The following is a 13,189-nucleotide window of genomic DNA, read 5'->3' on the forward strand; positions in this document are numbered from 1 at the left end:
TCTGTGGAAAACAAGTATAACAAATGCATAAAGAGAAGGGTGCTTTCCTCTGAATAGAATAATCCATGGAGAGGCTTAGCGCTGAGCAGTTCTGGTCACTCATTTCTGAGACATACGATTGCTGCCATCTGGTTACTAGCTAAAGCAGTAACAGTCTGCACTCTACTGCTGCCTTCCTGCAAACTTTTCCTGACGTCTCTGCTCGGGCATAAATTCTTCCACACACGACACTTGTGTAGTTTGTGTGTGCTGGTGTCCATGTACAGTCTGGGATGCTCCAAGATAACCTCATACTGCATGATCTGCAGTACATGAAGTGGACCCTTCTCCCCTTGCAGAAGAGGAGGCTTGTGGCAGGTCTCTTGTGAGTGAACACAGCTGATAAATGCATTGGCACGGTGTATTGTTTCAAGGCTGTCCTGGGGTATTACTATTAGCTGTGTTGTTTTCACATTGATCAGAAGAGGGTTAAGTTGTGGTGGCCCGGGGAAGGGGAAGAAATGTGCTTTGTCACCTAACTGCACTTCTGGAAAACGCTTGTTGAACCATCTGTTGTTTCAGTATCATTCTGGAATTAAAGCAGTTTTAAAGTTCTACAGTTCAACAGCCTTGAAGGGGTTTTTGGTTTTCTGTGGTGCTGCTCTATCGTTTCAGTTCTCTTGTGAATACTTTTGAAAGCTAGCAGTGTGTTCCATGAATTGTAATTTTACTTTCTAATATCCGTGTTGTGTGAACACCACTGAAACTGCTGCAGCAAGGTCGCTTTGTAGAACTAAATACTGGCTAAGTGTTAAATATGATCAGCCAGTTGTAGAACAGATTGAACTAGAAATGCTCCCTGGCTTATAGTTTGTGCCTGAACTCCTGCAATACATCGGTTTAGGAAATCTGTAGTAGTTGCAGTCAGGGGTCCCACAGCACAACAAATAGAGAAAGCAAAACAGTTGCTGTTTGGTGACCATCTCCTTCAGAGTACTTGGAGTGTGAACTGATCTTTCTAATGTTTTGCCAAGAGTCTTCTCTGCTAAGGTATATGTAACTACTTAAATTTTCAGTGGTATCGTCTTAAAGGCTTCCTTAATTTCCTCTTTACCACGAAGGCATGTAAAGGCTGTTATTTATACACATGCTAACTCTATCAGAGGATTGCCTAAATTCTGTTGTGAATTCTGCTTATCTGTGTGAGAAAGCAGTTGTGAAATGAGCTCAGGTATGAACTTGAACAAAATATCGCACACACAAAGCTTGATGTGGAAGTCCTTATCCCTTCTTCAAGGAACAGAGCCTTTAGGCTCTGTTAGTGTAGCGTGGGATGGCTATTCCAAACTTGTGTTCCTTTTTTTATTAGTCATTATAGCCTTAGTGTGCAATGCAACAAACCATTTAAAAGACATTGGTACTCCCAAAGATGACAGTAGAACTGTTCTGCACTTGAAATGACACGCTTTGTAACTATGTACTTTGCTAGCTAGACGTTCCAGTGCTAATATTAGCATTGGAATGGTAATCTTCCATAATGTAATATAGAAGTCAATGGCAAAACACAATGATCTTTTAATGTAGTGGCTTTAAGATCCGATCAATAAACTAGCAAACACTTGCACATATGGAAGAAGACTGCAAAGACCATGCTATGCTCCTTTGTGTTCTTTTTTCATGGGTGGGTAAAGAGTAGGCAGGCAGTTAAGCAGCAGAGTCGTAGTTCCAGCTGATGTGCCAGGTAACAACTGGGTTAGCACGGAATGGAAGTAGGTTGCAGAACAAAAGATATACAATTCTCTTCCCCCGCAGCAAGGGAGAAGCAGCAGCCACAGTATTGATCTCCTATTCAGAATTTATTCCTCTGTTGTTCATCCAGTGCGACAACATAATGCACTTTAATCAGAGCAAATAGTTAATATTCTGTTTAACCTACAGCAAAGTAAAATAATACCATGTGGCAATGAGGATACAGTACATTTACCCATAATTCTTCTATCCGCACTCTTCTCATTCATTTTTAATGATCATTTTATGTTTTCCTCTTATTTCTTCTTCCTATATTATTATATACACAAGGGGGAAGAATGAACAAAGTTAAATTGTTTCTTGGGTTTTGCTGAGCTGCCTGGTGGGTAGGTAAAAATAGTAAGTGCCAGTGGCAAAGTCTCCCGAAAAGTGCTGGCACATTGTGAAAGCGCTAACACATTGTGCTATTGAATCAGCACTGAGAAATCAGATTTTCCTCACAACGCTTTCTTTAAACTTAAGGTGACCTTTAAGAATGCATTTGCATCCATGTAGAGAACCTTATTACTTTGTTGTATCAAAGAGTAAGTGCTGTCATCCTGAAAAGAGTTCAGCTGTGGGTCCTAAAAATTGCCTTCTTTTTCTCCTAGGCTTGATAGGATGTTATTGATTCTGGTACCAGAGTAAACAAGCCACAAACACCCAGTAATGAAACTTATTGTCTTTGGGAAGATATCATACAGTAACTTATAGTTCAGTATTACAGGAAGTTCTTATTTATGAAAGGCTCATTTTATCAATTCTGAAAACTAATTCTATTTACTTAATAATTCCATCTGCTTTCCTGAAATTCCACAGTCTGAGGTTATCTACAGCACAGACACTGCTACAATTTTTAAACAGGGTTTGGGGTAGCAGAGGTATCTTGGGTATGGCTGTTGTATTGCATATTGATTATGTAGAAAACATTTTACCTTATGGGGTCAGATTCTTAAGCTCTTTCTTATGGATCAAATTAACAGAGATTGAGAGCTGCTGTGCCACCTATTGATTTCAAAGCAAGCAAGAAGTGCACAGAACTTCTTACATTCAGCCCTGAACTGATCAAAGTTCTCATGGGTTGAAACTTATGAACTGTTAAGTGACTTAAATTATTTTACACAATAACCCTAATTCAAAGCTTACTAAACTCCATGAAAATATTATCTTATGCTTCCACTGACTTTGAATGAAGGTTTATATTACAAGTTAGACTCAAAACAGGTCATGACCAGTAGAATTGGACAATTGTTTAGAAACTTGGGTGCTAAAAATTAGACTCTCAAGTCAAACACAATATAAAAGAATGAAACATTCCCAGTAAGACAGAGGAGGCTCTAGATGGCCAGTGACTTTGAAACCCTTAAGATTTAAGTAGCTGCGTATATATGGAATTTAAAGAAGCCAGAAAAAAAGCTGAAAAAGTACATTTTTTAATGCATTGTAGCTGGCTTCTGTGTGTTCTCTGTAGACTGAGGGCTGAAGGAATATGACTTTCAAAAGGCAGAGACACATTTTCAACACAGCAGATGGTGGTTCGGTCCCTGTTTTTACCCAAGACCTCCACCACAGTGCACATGTGCTTACAGTATGCAGTAAGAGGCACAATAGCATTGAAGATTAGCATAGAAACAGCTACAGTGAGCTGTAATAAAATTGTCTGGTTTATGAGACTCCTCATGCAATATTCCTTCACTCAGATTTTTTCATTAGTATATTTTGGTCTTGTATGTGTAGCAAAACTGGCCCTGAGAGGCCACTGTGGGGACTGTATATGTAGCAGTTACTGATCCTATCTCAGTCTGACGTATTACTTTAAATAACCAAATAATGGTTACAGAATTTTAAAGCAAATGGCATCAACATTTCATTTAATTTGCGACTAAGAGCCACTGCATTTTTCTATTCATATTTAGAATGCAATGATACTATTACTGACTTATGAGAAATATTGATGTCAACAAATCAGTATTTTTCTTTGTCAAGGCATTACTTTTACACTGATCAGGGCCTCTTGGTGTCCTGTTTAGTGATATTCTTTCCTTCTTCTTTCTGGTAGTTTAATTCAAGCATTAAAAAATGAATATATTGAAAATATATTAGTAAGTATAATTTTTCAGTATCTTCAGTTTATTCAGGAAATGACAGATTACTTAGCATTTATCTTTACGAAGCCAAAGGATGATTCTAAATAACATTGAAAAGGCTTATTGAAGGCAAAGGAGGTGTGAGTACTGAGTTATCTGATGATCAGAGCAGCTGATGAATAATTCATTCTTCCTGCCTTTTCCAGGAGCCAAACTTATGAGCAGTGGCCACTGTAATCATGGACACCAGGTGTCATGTCATTAAGCTATTCATTTGCCTATGCAGTGTCATGCCACATTGTGTCACGTCAGCTCTCTGTGTGGTACAGAATAATAGGGATTTTTAAGTGTTGTAACGTGGCACAGCGCAACAGGAACAAAAATCAAAACCAGCAGCATTTCAATAGATCAGCTGTTCTGTAAAGTGTGTACAGGCTATCACTGCGGACATCCATCTGCAAAGAAACCATTAAAATAGAAGTGGAATGGAGAGAGCGCTGTCTGCCAGGCGTCTCCATTCAACTCAGGTGCTTTGGCACATCCCTAATTAAAGATACTAAGTCTTGAGTTCCAATTGACGAACCACTAGATCTAGACAACGTACTCTCAAGAGTGCTTGAAGGAGTAATACAGAGATGTGAGGTGTTAGTCTGGGTAATTTCATGGGCGATTTCTAATTAGCTTATACTTGAGAGGTTAACTTGTGAGTCTGATGGGAAACTAGCCAAAGAATAATGGAGTCTCCAACACAGCAAGTGTTGCTTGTGTGACCTTACCTGGATTTTATGCTTCTGAAGAAGTACAGCCGGCCATTCAGAAAAGGATGTCTGCCTGCTCCCCAGATTGATCAGGAACCGTCCCTCCCCACACAGCAGCCCAGCAGCCGTGTTGTGCAGCTAGATGCTGTTACAGAATAGTAGTAAATTCATTTTTTTAGTAGGGAAGGTAAAGAAGATCTCAGGAAGTTATTTTGTTCTATTCTATCACAATCTAAATGAAGCCATTGTCAATTAGCACAAATATTAGAGTCTATAACAAGGACTCCACAATAAGCATACATCAGCAAGACATGACTGAGGAGCTGGATTTTGTGTGTACAAGTGTATATGATGAATAAGAATTGGAATCACATTGTCACAGGTGTAGTTGTCTCTAATTTAGTACAGGCATTCCAGTAATGGACCACATAACATGTAAATCCTATAATGTGGTAGGCTGAAGATAAGAATTTCACCCACAATTCCTATTTCTGGTGAAGGTTTTTTTATTTCCATTGTACACTAAAGAAATAATGCATCTTATGTAGAACTCTTCCATATTAGAGTGTGAAAAAAACAGGCTTGGAAAATGGCAAAAGCTGTGCAAAAAAGTTTATTCATGTTAAGTTTATTGTCATGGGGGAAAGAAGACTTTATGAAAGATTTAAATTTAATAAAGTAGTAACTCAAGGAAGAAATAAAAATCTTGATAAAGTTGATCCAAAAGAGCCTAACAATAAGAGGACTTAATCTGAAGGCTTATGAAATCAGGAGTTAAATACAAACTATACAGAGCAGGTTCATGTAGTGAGTAATGAGCATGCACCCCTGCGTAACAATGTAGGAGAATATATTCAAGAAGCATCGGGATGTAGATGAAAGAATTAGATGAGATTCTTGACACCAGGGATTAAGGGCTGCGGCACAAAAATAAGAAGAGGATCTGAATCAGTGAACACGTGATGTATCTTGAGCTGATGGCTTTCTCATTCTTTTTTTTTTGGTTTTTTAGTACTTTATTTCTTGGAGGTAAAACACCAGCGTGGTTTGTGAGCAGGCTTAGCCTACTACCCCTCTTGCTCTCTATCAGTCCATCTTCCTGATCACCTGGGGCTGAGTTCACTATTATGCATCACAAGATCACTTACTCTTCCAAAGTTACCATTTAGCAAAGTTATCTCTAAGTCTGAGCACACTGGACCTTATTTTCAGAGATACTCATTGTGTCCACATCCTGTAGTGGTCAGGCTCTAGAGTTCCATCTGAAAACAAAGGTGCTGACAGTCAGAGAGATCTAGTTTGAAACTGTTCACACTGAAAATGTCTATTATGCTACACATTCATTGAGCACCCCAGGTGTTTCCATTTCTCTCCTTGTCTTTTTCACTGCACTCTTTGTATTTACCATGGGAGAGCTAACATGGCTCTGTGGCAAGGATAATACTGCATCTTCTCCTCTGTGTGCATCTGGAAAAGTTTATAGAAAATACTTGACATTGAAGTATAAAGATGTAAAGGGAGTGGATGAACATGACTTCCTTTGATTTAGATTACAGTAAAATTTTCAAAGCTTCCTGACCCTTCTGATTCCTTCCTGTGGCTTTCCCAGCTGGGAAACACTGGTCTACATGGGCCACCTGAGACATGCACAGTGCTAAATCAAACCACTTTGCCGGCGCAAGAAAGCACATTTAGAGCAGTTTGAATCAGGCACGTTTTTTCCTATGTTGAGCGAGGGCGAGAGTTAGTTAAAGCTCGTCTTTCAATGGAAATTCTTTCAGTGCATTTCTGGTATCTGTGGAGATACTGATTGATGAGGACATAAATAGGCTGATTTTACTGCAAGTTATTAACATTCCAGTCCTTGCTGCATCACCACTGATCTTGCTTGGCAGAGACCACTCTCAAGTGAGTCAGTGCATATTTCTCTGCACAATCCAATCAATAGGTAAAGTCTGATCATTGTGATTACTCTGGTTAGCCTACACTGCTACTTGAGGTAGTAAAAAATAGATGTTTCTTTTGCCTAGTGGCAAATCCTCATTGCCAGCCAGTCAGTAGCAAGGAAGCAATATTTATAGTTGTCTTTAGGGAGCTTTATCCCATCGTGCAGTTCATTATGATAAACTGTTTTATTTGTAAAAGACTTTAAAACTGCTTTCTACTGTGGCATTTCATGGCTATAAAGGAGCTGCTTAATTAGGATGGTCAAACCAGCAGATTTCTACTGCAATATGACAGGAAAAAACATCAGGATGTGTCTGCTCTGAAAAATAAAGTTGTGATTGTAACATACTCTGATAATGTACTTGTGTAATGACAAGTGAAGACAAAGACAGATTTTTCAGAGTATCAGCACTGCTGAATGCACAGAGCAGGCTCAGGTTTTCTCAGCAGCATTGGCAGAATTGGATTATGGCTCCCTCAAGAAGATAAAGCCCTAACACACCTACCACATGGCAGGTTGAGACATGGGCTTTCACCTGACAGTAGTGCAGAGAGCGAGGCAGAGACCCATGGAAAGTTGGATTGTTTGCAAGGAAATGGCAAGATTCCTGGCGATGTTCACAGATGATGCTCAGCCCCCTCCCCATAGTAGGAGCTGCTCCCACAGTGCAGTCCCCATGGCCTAAGCCCAAAGCTGTTTGGGCTTTGCCTGGCTTTCTGCGGCTCAAACGCAGACAAAATAGGCAGAAGTGTCCCAGGAATTTTCCACGGATCACTGGTTTTGCTTAGGCTCTGCACTTGCTCAGTGCCATCAAACCGCTGAACCCATGCAGAGTCCGTGGACCTTCATGCAGAACCAGTTCTCAAATGTGGGTTCCAGGCACCAAGGACTGCTGCAGCACCCTCTGAAATTAGTGTGAGTCCTCGTGTTGGCTTCAGCAGATCCCAAAATGTTCCGAGATTCAGCACGAGCAAACAGATATGTTATGGTTCTTACATTGGAGGGTCTAGATGAGGGAGCTCGCTGGAACCTTTTATTGGAGGAGATTCATTAGCATTTCTACAGCGAAGGTTGGAAAGCGCCAGGACTGCCTCTGCTGGCGCACATCAGTGTGTTTCATCATGACACTGCAGAAAGGAGGACTTGACAGGCCATCTAAATTAAGGCTGTGTGAGCAAAAATATTCTTTATCTTGGGGAAAGAAAGGAAGAAATTATATTAATATATAATGCCTTACATTTAACATTCCCTCAGTACCCTCCCACTTCTGAGTTACTCTGCTTGGAGATGTCATCACATATTAAACACTGTGAGTTCAGGATCTTTTTATTTCTGGCAGTTTGTCTACAGCTATTCTATAGATTGTGTTCAGCTTTTATATTAATCTCAAAACTGAAATTTATTGGGGTGATATATTGGTTAGTGTGTCTTGAAATATCTGAAAATATTGTGCACTTTTTTTTCTTTTGTGTTTCATATAGCTGCCAGAGGACCACATGCACAGACTTATACACTTTCCTTTGCAGTCAATACTGAACTAATTAGAGTGTAATTAAAGCAGCCATTACTGTTCATTGCATAAAATCGTAACATCTCAAATGTGAGTCATGGGCTGTCTAGTATAAGATGTGCAGGTACTTTGATCTGCGCTTACTGGTAGTTTTCCTGAAGCTTTAATTAATTAATTTCAGCAATGGGAAAGCAGAGTTGTGGACAATTGAAATTGTTTTCCTGGTCAGCTGCCGAACCGGGGCAGGGCCACAAATGGGGCTGTGAACTCAAGGAGTGCAGCCTACAACCCAATTTCTTGGCTCTTCAGCTGTAGGCAATCACAAAATAAAGAGACTTGATCATGCTGCAAAGGACCACTTTTTAACAAAAATGTTTTAGTTGTATTTTCCAAATGCTGTTTACTGTAAAATACTGGTACAAGTCAGTACGGACCCAAAAACATTTTGTAAAATATAGGAATTATGGATAATAGTTTCCTTTTTATGAAGAAATATGAGGTTGATAGACAATGAAAAGTTAGGGCTCTTTCATAAAACTGCCAAAGTTTATGAGGCTGTCTGAGCTAGATGGGATTTAAGAGTATGTTACTGAGCTCTCTATACAGGGTAGTATTTAAAAAATCAACAGCAAGAACACAGAGGACACGTCTCTTCAGGTTGAGATGCCAGTCAGTTCACAATGCAAAAGAAGTCTGTGCAAACTCAGGTTGGACTAATCTAGGGCAAGTTTTCACAAGGCAACTGCTTGCATGGTTGGAGTGATATAGAAAAAAACCCAAACATGCTGAGATAGACCAATTAAAAATTGTCATTAGGGGAAAGAAAAGAAAATATAAAACCAAGTCAAAAGAGGAAAGGTAAAGAGATTTTTCTTTTATTTTTTAGCTGCATGATCCTTGAATGTGCTTTGAAGGGCTCTGTGTGCACAGGCAAAGAAAAAGAAATTAATCTTCCATAGCAATGAATATTTACTGGAAATTCCATGTGGGGTCCAGCTTTTGTTTCCTGTGGAGACTGAAGCATAGTTTGCCGTAACAAAATAAACAGTTAAATTGTTCTGGAGATGTATTTTCTTTCAATTCAAATAAAAATAGTGTCAGTGGGGGCATAAAGGTGTAGTTTGGGATGAGAGGGAAAAGCCCCAATTCAGGAATCCACCACTGTGAACAGTCTGCTGTCGAAATGACTTCGTGTGTAAGCGTGTTTCACATCTTTGCTCATTAAAGAGAGATGGAAGAATTTATTTAAATAACCAGCTGAATACCTGGGATCTAGTCACTTAGAATCATCCTTTCATGCAGAAAAGGTGGTTTTTAAACAGTGTCTGGGGTAGAATCTTAGTTTGTTCAGTACTCATTCCATGTTAAATATTAACCTTTGGAAAATAGGTTTGACTTTACTAAAGGTTAAAATAGTTCTCTTTTATTAAACAGTGTATTAATGCCTTATTCCAGCAGATATATGCAGGTTTAAAACTTCTGAGGTGAGTTTTTGAACACAAATGAGTATGGCACTGAATTGTAAGAAATTCTAGCTTAATACTTACACTTGATTAAAGAGCTGAGCAAACTATATGTCTTAATCAAACATAGGCATTTCTGTCTTTTCATATATCACTTGAATTTGGGACAATGAAAATGCAGTTCCAAATCTGTCTTTTTAATAAAAATATAAATTAATTGCACGAAATAATAGCCGATATGAATGTGTTACTTTGTCAAAAGCAGTATTTGTCATGCCTGTGTCTTCTTTCTGAGCATGCTTAAACAACTTTATACCATTTCTGTGAGCTGCTTTTTATTATAGCTGATTTATGTAGGCTTGCACACAACTTGACATGCAGAGGAAAATGACAGGCAAGGGAAAAGCTAGAATTTCCTTTTTTTTGGTACTACACTCTAAATGATATTACCTTATTTCAAGCAAAAATTCTCTTCTTCTCTACCCTTTAGCATCAAAATACCCTCTCATAGCCAATATACATTCCCTAATTACATGCAGAATCTGTTTAGTTTTTCAGTAATAACTCTGAATCAGCACATTGGACATTTTCACTGAAAGAAAAAAGGGTTCTTATTTCTGAACATCTCAAAACTCTTCTCCCTGAAGCTGAGAGACCCCTCCATAAGTACTTAATTCAATGTTTAGGTTTATTTCCTAGACATTGCTATCAGGAATGCAGTTGCATTTACATGTTAGGTTGTAGATCATTAGAAATACCTATGTGAGATAAATTACAGGATCATTTAATTAACATTGTCATATTGCCATAATTAGGAGCAATACATAGAGCAAAGGTTAATACACAGTAAAGCTGCCAGCTGGATATTTCTGATTTGTGAAACTATAAGCATGCACAGCTTTGCAAGTATCTTGTTTTAAGCACACAGCTATGATTTCTTCTCTAATTGTATTCACATTTGACAAGCTTACCACATCCTGTGCTGCCCAGGAAATTTGCCACTTTCTGGTAAATCTGGTTCCTTATGTAATTTTGGGATGCTATACTGTATATGAGCAGATGAGTGGTTCATTGAATCTTTAGGTTCTTTTTGAGCTGTAGAAAGTTTTGTTATAGCCATGTGTGGCTATGTGCTACTCACTTCCTTCTCCACTTGCCATGATGAGGCTTCACAAAAATTAGCATTATTGTAATCCTTTCAGACTACAGAGAATAAGAAATAATGCAAAGAGCACAGCTCTCTGCATCATCTGGGATTCTCTGTGTCCTGTATTTAATTCATTTGCTCATATTTGTTGAAGGCACTTTTAAACCAGCATGAGTTATAGTCAGCTCAGCTTCAACTGGGGAAGTAGCCGGGGCAAAGGGCAAGCCTTTGGAGATTTCTATTGTGCTGAAGCCTCCTTTGTAAATCCCTAATTCCCTTTGCTCTTAGCAGTAGTGAAATCCAGTTGGAGATGATGATATGTAAATGTGAATGTCCTTTTCCTTTTCATCTTCTTCCAGAGGGATGGGTCGCATGCTGGGAACCTTTATAAAAGAGAAATAAGGATGGCTTTGGAATTAGGGATGTAAAAATTTTGTTATGGTAGCAGTCAGCTGATTGCCTAGTTGTATTCTCACTGCAAACTGTGCATATTTCTCCCATGACTTGTTGCGTAGCATTTGTTAGAGTCTTAGGAAAAAGCAGTTCAGAAGTTTAAATGGTCAGAAATTAAAGATGGCACAGGCCAAAGTTAAAATCCATGTGCATCCAGTTGCACACTTGGTTGTGTAGTGCCAGAACATGACTGGTTTACAAGTAGGGTCATGACCATCAGTGGTTACATTCAGAATGCCAATAAAAGATTTCAGAACATCAGCACTCTAATTACATGTATGAACATAAAATTAATTTGGCAAGCTAAATGGTACATAGGATGCACCTTGGTGGTAGTCCTGAGATAGGCTTCCATTACTATGATGGAAACTGAAAGCACGCTCTATGTTTTACAGAACTAGAAGTTATGTATATTTTTGCTTTTATGAATAAGTATGTTTTTCTTATAAAAATTTGCATTGCTAACTCCAAAATCTGTGGGGAAACAGGGCATTTATATATGTGTATAATTTCTTCTCGCAATCAAAAGGCACTTTCTTTTCCTTTTCTTTAAAATCAGGTAGTCTTCACATCTTTCTCACTTAAAATAATACCTCACTATTCATGTTGAGTGTAGTTCTGGAATTGTTTAGTGGGGCTGAGTGGATAAGTGTGTATGAAGGTGTATATATGCATAAACATATATATATATATATACACACACACACACATACATATAAAAAAAATTATTTCAGGCATTAGGAGAATAAACACTAATTTGGGCCACATGTTAATCTGTTTTGGTATGCAGTGACTGCTTCCACCGTCATAATCCTCAGCTTAATGGGTTAGTAAGAGTTGCTGTTTCTGTTGTAGCAAACAATAGGCACAAAAGGATTCAGAAAGTAATAACAAAGATAAATAACTTTGCAATAAAATTTCAGCTCCAGTAATTTCCCATTTATATTTTCTCACTGAATCATGTAGTCCCAAGAAATGCACTTTTTTATGTCTAGGCTGCATCATACAAAGTAATTTTACATCTAATACTTCCTAATGTGTCCAAAATATAACATCACAGGCACAATGCATGACAGGGTGGTCGATGAATTATACAGAGCCTTCAAATAATATCACTGTGAATGTGATTTCATAGGCTTTCTAAGGCAATCAATCTTACCGTATTATGAGGAATGAATTGTCAGTCAGGATTTTTTTTATTCTACCAGGAAGGTTTCAGAAGCTGTTACTTACAGCTACTCATTGTTGAAGCCTGCCTGCCAAATATGTTTTTCCTGAGTGAAATTACTGATGTGTTCTGCATGTCTTCGAGTTTAGATCTCGGGTAGTGCGTTAGTTTGCTCAAGTGCGTTACCTGAGGCTGCAGGAAATGTTAACAAGTGAAAGGAAGTTGAAGTTTCAGAGAGAAGGAGGCAGATCCAGTAGGAACACCAAAAGAATAGATTTTTGTAGATGAGAAGCCTGTCTTTGTCTTATCTAAGTACTCTTGTCTTTTCTCTGTCTCACACATGCTCCCACACACTTATTTAAAATAAGATTTGAAATGACAGCTTTGCCATGTCTTCTGAGAGCAAGCAGATGAAGCTGGACTTCCCTGCCATGTAAGTGACTGGGATGTTTCTCCATATTGTTCTTAAAATAGCAGCAGCATAGAGAAATACAGACTGGCGGATGAGATGTAGTTTAGTCTTGGTCGGGTTTTAAACTGGTGTTGCTTGCAGCGTGGTCCAAGTCAGCAGAATAGCTGGTAGGAGATATCTGTGTACTCCTGACACTGTCATGAAGCCTTTTGTGGCTGCAACTGCCTCATTTTCTTTAATAGAAGTTTTATGTGGGTATTTTGAGCAGTTATAGCTGGGCTCAAGATTACTGATTCATTTCCTATAGACAGCTGAGCAGATGGCTCTCTTCACTTAATAATTAATGTTAGCTAGAGATCCAATCATGTTGCATCAATGAGCCAAACATAACAAGACAAACATGTCAGTCTTCAAATTTGGCTCTTGCTTCTATGCATTGATCAATCAAGTCACTTTTTATTCTGTATCAGCTATTC

This window comes from Streptopelia decaocto (assembly GCF_964273445.1).
Source record: "Streptopelia decaocto genome assembly, chromosome: 14".
NCBI lineage: Eukaryota > Metazoa > Chordata > Aves > Columbiformes > Columbidae > Streptopelia > Streptopelia decaocto.